We start from the raw sequence: 9,367 nt of genomic DNA, 5'->3' as shown, positions 1-9,367 counted from the left end.
GTGGCACAGAGCTTATAGTGATACAGAGCCCAATCCTACTTAGAGCTAAGTCCCATTAGAGTCAATGGGGCTTACTCCCAGGAAACTGTGGATAGGATTGTAGCCTCAATGACCTGTTCATTGTAGGGCCAGGGGGAAGGCCTAGGGGGCTTCCCCCACTTCTGCCTTTGTAATTCAGAATATAATTCCAAGGTTGGTGAACACACCCAGCAGAGCTTTCTTAAGGAAAAATGAGAAATGCTTCTCCCCGTCGGGGAATCGAACCCCGGTCTCCCGCGTGACAGGCGGGGATACTTACCACTATACTAACGAGGAGCTGCTTAAGAAGCCAAGCCTCCGCAGGGCTAATATAGCTGATGACAAACCTGGTGAGGCGCACCAAGACAAGTGAATAGAACGCTGGGAGTGAGCTTGATTGACAGGCGTGCTCGCGTTGCTGGGCTAGAGACTGTGCGGCAAGGGGCGGGCCGAAGGAGGAGCGCGAGCGAATGGCTGCCGTCAGGAGCAGAGAGGGGCGTCTCCCCCGCCCTTGGGGCAGCTGGTGAATGGGACCAGCTTGTTCCCTCAGCTGAGGGGCTGCCCCGTCTCAAGGGGAGGGGAGCGAGAGACGTTTCCAACCGCCGGCTGTTTAGGTGGGAAAGCGTCCGGCGCTTGGTCTCACCGCTATTTCTATGGCTCTGCTCACCCCACCAATCGCCAGGACCTCGTGGCGCAACGGTAGCGCGTCTGACTCCAGATCAGAAGGCTGCGTGTTCGAATCACGTCGGGGTCAAAAACTTTTCCCTAACTTTGCAACCACCCTCTTGATGGCTCTGCAGGTACCTCCTCCACTATATACTGGTGGTGCTTAACCAAGCTGCCTGCCTGCTGCCACACCATCACCCAAGGGGTAGACACTGGCCAGTTTAGGAGCATTCCATGTGCACTTCCTCTTGTGCAAACACTACCCTGGTGAACAGGCAGGGAGGCACCTTCTCGGGTGGTGCTCAGCAGGGGCAAAGCACTTGTCCTTTTTCTCCCTAGCCTTTCTCCCTAGCCTTTTCTAGTGGGTGCCTGCTGGGGTTTCTTTTGCCTCTTTTGTTAGATTGTGAACAGGGATGGGCAGTGGCATAGCTAGAGGGGGTGCAAAGCACTAAGTTTTGCAGGGAGCCTCACTGTGGTATGCAAGTGGCCCTGCCCTTTCTGAGCCATTCCAGGCAGGGGGAGCAAAATGGAGGTGTTTTGCCTCCCCCTGCCTGGCATAGCTCCAAAAGGGAATGGCTGCTTGCATGCTGCAGTAAGCCTCCCTGAAAAACTTTGTTCTTTGCACCCCTTCTAGCTATGCCACTGGGGATGGGCACCACCACCATGTTGCACGGGGAACACTTGACAAAATCCCTGGACTTTGTAGAAGGCGTTGGCAGTTAGTACTTTAGCCTCTTAAGTTTTTAAAAAATGCATTCTGAGAGTTCATGAAGTGATGTGAACACGTGATGGGAAATGTGTAACTCATCAGCAGTATACCACAGGCCTCAGGCACTAGCTAGCAGGTGTAGAGGACAGTTGCATAAGCACATCTGCAAAGCACTCACTACACCACAGAACTGGCCCACCACTTTCCTTCCTTTCTTTCTCACCAGATTTTTTTGGTCCTTCCTTCTCTTTTTCTAGTTTCTTTTCCACCTTCCTCATTTTGTTTCACTGGACTTTTTCCCCTCCTTTTGTCTCTCTTTCTGTTTCTCCCTTTCTTTGAAGAGCTGGTGCAGACATTATTGCACCTGACTAATCCCCATAATCAGTGGCTCATGGGAGTGGTTTCTTACACAAACAGTGTAAACAGCTGAAGTAAGAAAATACAAAAGATTACTGCAGCTATTTTGTGATAAGACAAATGACAAGAGGCATATTCTTTCTCTGCTTCTACAACCCTCAACCACCCAAAGTTCTCCTGCCACCTCAAATGCTTTCCTGCCTTTCTTCCTTGCCACCTCCAATTATGCCTGGAACCACTTCCTGGGACATCTGTGGGATGCAGTTGTGTTGCTGAGGGGGGTCACAGGGATACTGTGACTTTGGACAGCATTCCTTCCAGGGCAGCAATGCTGCCCCTGCTGCAATGGAAGTCACCATGGTCCTGCGCCACCTCGCTCACAGCCAAGCTGCTTGGAGCAAGGCCACCCGCTTCTTCAAGAAGTGGCTGGCCTGGCTACAAGAGGCACATGACTGTTCCGAGAATGACTGCGAAGGTAGGCAGTTTTTCAAATCCTATCTGAAAATGCCCATTTTCTAGGGAACCTCTGGCATTATGCCTTAGGCCCCATTTCTCTGTAAACTAAGTTTACTTACATGAAACTGAAAGACTCATTGATGTTTCCCTTGTAAAGTCCTAATTTCACCCTCTTCTCCCCCTCTGGTGTCTTCCTTGTGTCTGTTTTTAGACTGTAAGCCCCTTGGGGCAGGGACCTGTCCTTTTTCACTCTACATAAAGCACAATGTACATACTGATGGCATCATATAAATATGAATCTTTCCTGTACCAGGTGAAGGGGATATCCAGAATCTACTCCTCACTCCCCAGATCCACCCCAAAACATTCTCTGGTCTCCCCATCCCTGGCCATGAGACACCCCTGCCATTGACTTACCAAGGCGGATGCAGCACCATGTCCATGGCAGCATGGCTCCAGTATTCCTGCTGTAAAGTACTGGTGGCATTCCTCACGCCACCGCTGGGCCTTTTGCAACAGCAGGACGTTCATCACAGTCATCTGCTGTTACAAAAAGTTCATAGGACTGGGCCATAAAATGACTACCCTCTCTGAGAGATGAGCTGTGCTACTCAAACTACTCTGACAAAGATTTGTGTGTGGGCTTTTCCTTTCTTAGTACTCAGGAACAGACAGTCTTAAATTTATATCTAAGATTTCAATCCTATCTTACATGTGATTAAGTCCCATTGAATCCAAGGGGCTTATTTCTGAGTAGACATGCATAGGATTATGATGTTAATGTCTAACTTGGACAGGCAAGCTTTCAACTTTAGGGCTCCTGAACCTTTAACAATTGTGTAGAAGATGGTTACACAATTGTTAAAGGTTCAAGAGCTCTGAAGTGCACACCCCTAGTCTAAGGTAAACCTAAATTAGTAGGGAATCAACCCTCCTTTCAAAGACAAGACTAAAAGAATACCATAAACCTTTTAGGGCACAATCCTAACCAACTTTCCAGCACTGGCATAGCTGTGCTAGTGGGGTATTGCTGTGTCCTGCATTTGGGGGGCAGTCACGGAGGCCTCCTCAAGGTATGGCAATGTTTGTTCCCTTACCTCAAAGTTGCATTATCCTTATGTCGGTGTTGGAAAGTGGGTTAGGACTGCGCCCTTAACCTCTCTCTTTGCAGTAGCAGTGTGATGCTTTTCAATGCTGGAAAAAAGTGACATGCCTCATTTTTAAGAGACCCTAAAACTGATGAAAGACCTAGAGTGTGATCCTGATCCTAGACACCAGCAACTGCTTATCTTCACAGTAATGATCTGAGTCATCCATAGTCAACAGATAATGTTATTTTGTCAACCTCAGTGCATACTTTGAAGTTAGTACTGAAGCTACTACAACGAAATGTGTATGCTATGTGACAGGCTGATACCTACACATTGTCAACCATGCCTGTGATCACTATAATAGTCTGCCATAAAAGTGTATCATTGTTTCTGATGTTTTACTGTCATAGCAGTTAGCATGCCCCATGCTGAGCAATGATGTGCGTAGTGCAGGAGAATTAACACAACTGAGAGCCCAGTCCTATCCAACTTTTCAGCACTGGTGCAACTGCAATGCAGCCCCGAAGTAAGTGAACAGATGTTCCCATACCTTGAGGAGGCCTCTGTGACTGCCTCTCCACCACAGGATGCAGCACACGCCCCATTGGCACAGCTGCACTGGAAAATTGGACAGGATTGCGCCCTGAGCTATTAAACTTTTAAACTTTGCCCGACAAACTATTGCAATCATCAATGTACATTCCTTTTCTATCCCTCTCTAAAACGTTTAACCTAGAAACACAAGAAGTCTTTCAGTTAGAGCTGGGGTCGGCAATCTGCCATTCTGGAGCCGCAAGCGGCTCTTTGAGCCTTCGGCTGCGGCTCCGTGTGGTGCCAACCCGTCCTGGGGGAGGGGCTCGCCCCTCCCGCGACGCAGCCGCTGCTCACCAGCCCGAGCATACGGGCTGCGACTACGCCCCGTAGGAGAGGGCTCGAACGGCTGGCGGAGCAGCTCCTCCGCCGAGAGCAAGCCCCCGCCGCCGCACGTTCCCTCCTGCCGGAGCCGCAGCCCGAGCCTGTGCGTGTCTCCTCAGAAGTAAGTCCCATTGAACACCCTGATGATCCCCCCTTCCCACAAGCAGCCCTGACCCCAGGGAGCCAAGGCAAAAGCAAGCAATTGAATGCAGCTGCTCTCTCCTCCTCCCAAGCTCAGAGCACCATCCTGTGCGTGTCTCCTCAGAAGTAAGTCCCATTGTGCTTGCTCCCAGGAAAGTGTGCACAGGATTACAGCCTTCAAACTCCCCACTCAGCACCCCGTCATTCACTCACACTCTCACTGCTCCATTTCCTTCACTTGGAAACTTGAAAGGGGTTTGGAGACCCTTGCACCAGATGGTATTCTGTATATGTTTGTATACTGTATGTGTAACATACTGTATATGTAGCACCAAAGCATATTTCATGGTTGTGAAGTAATCACTGTTAGTATGCCTTTTATGCAGTTTTGAACTCTTAGCTTGTTTGTTCAGGAGCACTTTTGTGAACAGTGTTAAGTAGTACTAAGTGGTCTTGTTCAGAGGTAGTATTGTGTGGAAAGGCATTTACAGAAGTACAGAAGTAAATGACAGTAAAGAATGACAGTATCCTTCACAAGCAGTTCACCTGTGCACAATCTAAAACTGTTGTTCTCCAACTGTGGGTCTGGACCTGATTTTTAGTGGGACCTCTAAGAGGGGAGTGTATTATATAACTGGGACCTATAAGAGGGGAGCGCAAACTATATATGCAGTGTTATCTTCATTTTAGATGTCAAAAGGGTTTTGTGGCTCCCAAGGTTTTCTTTTTTTCGGAAAACGGGTCCAAGTGGCTCTTTGCGTGTTTAAGGTTGCCAACCCCGAGTTAGAGTCTACTAACAGTTAGACAAAATTGTTCATGTTCAATTTATGCCTAAATGCATTGGGCAGATATACATTTTTTAAAATATGCACATGCCACAGATTAGCACAGTTTAGAGAATAATCTTGCAAATGCTTATTAGTGAATTGTCTGCATAAACATCCAAAAAAGTAAAATTTTGATTAAATTTCTAATTTTTAAACAAACTTGTACAATGCCATGAGAAGTGACAAATCTGTTGTATTAAAAATTCCATTCAAAAGAGTCAACATCGATAGCTTCTAAACCCCTGTTAGAGAATCCCAAAACTTCATTGTTCCTTCACATTAAGGAAAACATTTTCATCTCCCTTTCTCACATTCCTACAGTTCCGAAGTTCCGTGAGCATTTTGCACAGAAAAAATTTTGGCTTCTCCTTCAAACATACTTCACATTTTTAGGCAAACGTTCAGTTGTTTTCTCAACAGCGGAAATAATCAGACATGGGCCAGGCTATCAGCCTGATCTTAGGCATGTTTATTCAGAAGTTAGTCCCAGTGATTTTCAGTGTGGCTTATGCCCACATAAGTGAGCATAGGATTGCAGATTTAATGTAACCATTTGTTTCATGCACTGCCTGGTCATAGCCATGTGCTGAGACTGCAGCTTTCCACCCACTGGAATTCGTTTGAAATGTGAGGCCTTGAGACCTTGTGCACTACAATATAACCATATGGCTTAGCAGAACATACCAACATTAGAAAATATATACCATGTGGTGTCCATACCATCTCAGTTATCATCAGCCACTTATCTTATTTCTTTTACATTCCTCCTCAAAAAGACCAGCTTTTCCTCACCTTTCCACCTTGGCTCAATGCTCTAGATCCCTTATATTGCACCTATGCCAAAGCAAGGTGTACATGAAATACAGTAACTGCATGTTTATTTTTTTTACTTTAAAAATTTATATGCTGCTTTTCTTAAAAGAAAATCAAGGCAGTTAACAATTATAAAATACTTACATAAAACAAAGCAATTATTAAGATAACAATGAATAAAACAACATGGAAGGGAAGGGTATGGGATAACATAAGACACTTCATACAGTGTCATGCCAACCTAACTATTGGCAGCAATAGTACTCAGCTGAAAAGCAAATTGAAACAAAAAAGTCTTTAACCCACCAAAATCCTAACAAAGTAGATGTCCTGAGTGCATGAGGGAGAGAGTTCCAGAGAAGCACCACCACCACCAAAAATGCCCTGCCTCCGGTCACCATCCCCAACACCTCCTTAAGATGCAGCATGTTAAGCAAGCTCCCTCAGATTATTTTAAGGGATGAGCCAGATAATACGGAAGCAGGCAGCCCCTGAAATAAACTGGTACCAAGCCATTAAGAGTTTTAAAGGTCAATAGCAACAGCTTGAATTGGGCCTGGAAACGAACAGGCAGCCAGAGTAGGCATCAGAACAGCAGTCCAACAGAATCAGACCACTGAGCTCCAGTAACCACATGTGCTGTACATTCTGCACCAACTGCAGTTTCCCAAACCATCTTCAGTGGGGTAGAGCACATTACAGTAATCAAATTTAGATGTCACTAAGTCATGGACAACCATAGCCTGGTCCTATGAACTCAGCTATGGCCACAGCCGATGCACCCACCAAAGCTGAGTGAACACTCCCCTGGCTGTAGAGGCCACCTACCAATCTAGAAGCAACTGTGAATTCCAGGCTTGTGAATTCCAGGCTGTGAACTTGTTCTTGTAGACTCAGTGTAGAGGGAGCGTGACCCATCCAGACCAGGTTATGGTTTAGAACCTATATTGTGGGTTTCCAGACCAGAAGGACCTCCTCCTTGTCCAGATTCAATTTCAGTATATTTCACCCTCATCCAGCACCTTACTGCCTCCAGGCAATGCTCTCTAGGATCCCAACAACCACCCCAAAATCTGATGAAACAGAGTTATAGACATACGTGCCACCTGCATTTTGATGACACCTAATGTCAAATCCCCAGATTACCTCACCCAGGGGTTCCATGTACATGTTGAAAAGCATGGGGGGACAGAATGGAACCCTGTGGCTCCCCACATGTCAATCCCCTGGGTGTTGAACACAACCACCTAAGTTCTGTCATCCAAGGAGCGGAACCAACGAAACACAGTGTCTCCCAACATCAGCTCAGCCAACTGCCTCATAAGAACATCATATTCAATTGCCTCAAAAGCTGCTAAGAGGTCCAGCAGCACCAACAGGGATGCACTCCCCTGTCCAGTCTCCGGCACAGGTAATGCAGCAAGGCAACTAAGGGTGCAATCCAGAGATGCCCTTCAGCTGGCACAAGTCCCTTGAACGGACCCAGGAGGGTCGCAAATGTGCCTCTGTGTGTTGGCCTGTGGAGGCTAATTTCAGCCTCCGCACCAATGGAGACAGTGAGCCTTGTGTTGGCCCGGCTGGTCCGACACAAGGCTCTGGGCTGGATGGGGAGGGAGGCATTCTGGGGCACGGAGAGGGCAGGTGGTGGGCAGCCCCAGGACAGGTGGGTTAGGAGCGGTAGGCGGGGCTAGGATTCAGCACATATGCTGGATCCCAATCCCTGTTTCCAGGGAGTTCAGAGCAGCTTCAAGCCATTCTGCTGTCCTCAGACTTGTGTCACTAGTCCCAGGAGACCCATAGGGGCCAGTGTGCCTTACCCAGAGGTAAGGAGAAAAGTTTTCCCTTACCTCTGGTTGAGCTGCTTTGGGTCCTTATCCCACACTTGATTCAGCACAAGCCTCCCTTCCAGTTGAGCTGCTACCACCCGCTCAATTGCTGAAACTGGCTGGTAATGATTTAAAATTGTAGGGTCCAAGAAGAATTTCAGGAAGGGGTGTACTGCAGTCTTCTTACGAGCAGCTGGCAGCTCACCCTCGGATAGTAAAATGTTAACAATCCTCATCACCTGGTCAGTCAGCCCTTCTCAGGCAGCTCATATCAGCCACACCTGATCAAGCAGGCAAGCAGATGCTCTCACACTCCAGAGAATCCTGTCCACTTCTCAGAAGTGATAAGCTGAAAAGAATCTCTAATAACTGGGTAATTTGACTCCCAAGGGACACCCAAAGATCCTGATAAGTAGGAGTTTGAATTAGCAAGATGAGAGTGATTTTATCTGACACATTCCCCTGACCAGTCATCAGGCCCAGATGTAACAGGCCTCATACTACACAAAACAACTCCACTGGGTGACATTCAGCAGATGCAATGGTGGCAGACAAGTTCTCTTCACTTCCATCACTGAGTAGGCTCAGAAATTATCTCTTACCCATGTTCTGTTGAACTTGTTACAAGTCTTCCTCCAAAATCACTCTAGAGCAGCCATTTTCAACCACTGTGTGCCTTGAGTGGTCCACAGGTGTACCACAGGAATTTGGGGGAAGGTCATTTATTAATAGGGCAAATGGGAGATGTGAACCCCCACTGGCAGCATGGTGTGCCTTGTCAATTGTCAAAAACCTGGTGGTGTGCCTTGATCATTTTAGTGCCTTGTCAGTGTTCCGTGAGATAGAAGAGATTGAAAATCACAGCTCTGGAGGCTGCCAGGTGTGGCTATAAAGGTGATTTGGCATCAGTGCTCCTCCCACAAGTAGCAGCTTGTTTAATCCTTTATGTACAAAGCCTAATCTGCCCTGCCAGTTTTTCAAACCACCAAAAATTGGGTCATGGCCCACTGGTGGATCCCAGACCCACAGTTTGAGAATCACTGCTCCAGGGTCTAATGAGTCGCTGCACTGCTCAGAGCTCCTTGATAAACCAAGGAGCCATCATGGCCCTATGACACAGCAGAGGACACAAGAGAGCAAGCAAATCCACTGCCTTGGCCATTTTCTCATTCCAGAGTCATGGATGAGCTGTTGGCCCTGGATGCTGGAAACTCCCCCAGAGCCCTCAAGAATCCATCTGGATCCATCAGCCCTTGGGGGCAGACTATAAAATTTGGTGCACCACCATTGCAGAGATATGGTGTTGCAATAAGCCTACATCCTACTAGGAAGTGATCTACCCATAACAATTGAGTAATTTTAGGGTGCAATCCTAATGAACTTTCCAGCACTGACATAGCTATGCCAATGTGGCGTGCACTGCATCCTGCAGTGGGGAGGCAGTCAAGGGGGCATCCTCAAGGTAAGGGCATGTTTGCTACCTTACCTTGGGGCTGCATTGCAGCTAAATCAGTGCTGGAATGTTGGTTAGGATTGAGCCCTTAATCT

General features: G+C 47.4%; 2 non-coding genes across 2 annotated transcripts; one reads left to right on the top strand and one right to left on the bottom strand.

Annotated features, from left to right (window-relative positions):
* Positions 1 to 243: 243 nt before the first annotated feature.
* On the bottom strand, positions 244 to 315 carry TRNAD-GUC (transfer RNA aspartic acid (anticodon GUC)). Its single transcript has one exon. It is a non-coding gene; the product is annotated as a tRNA-Asp (tRNA).
* Positions 316 to 700: 385 nt separating this feature from the next.
* TRNAW-CCA (transfer RNA tryptophan (anticodon CCA)) lies at positions 701 to 772 on the top strand. The gene has a single exon. It is a non-coding gene; the product is annotated as a tRNA-Trp (tRNA).
* Positions 773 to 9,367: the final 8,595 nt, after the last annotated feature.

Source organism: Tiliqua scincoides, chromosome 7 (assembly GCF_035046505.1).
Source record: "Tiliqua scincoides isolate rTilSci1 chromosome 7, rTilSci1.hap2, whole genome shotgun sequence".
In the NCBI taxonomy this organism is placed as follows: domain Eukaryota; kingdom Metazoa; phylum Chordata; class Lepidosauria; order Squamata; family Scincidae; genus Tiliqua; species Tiliqua scincoides.
The sequence above is the reverse complement of the archived record's forward strand: the minus strand, read 5'-3'. Positions and strand labels throughout refer to the sequence as shown.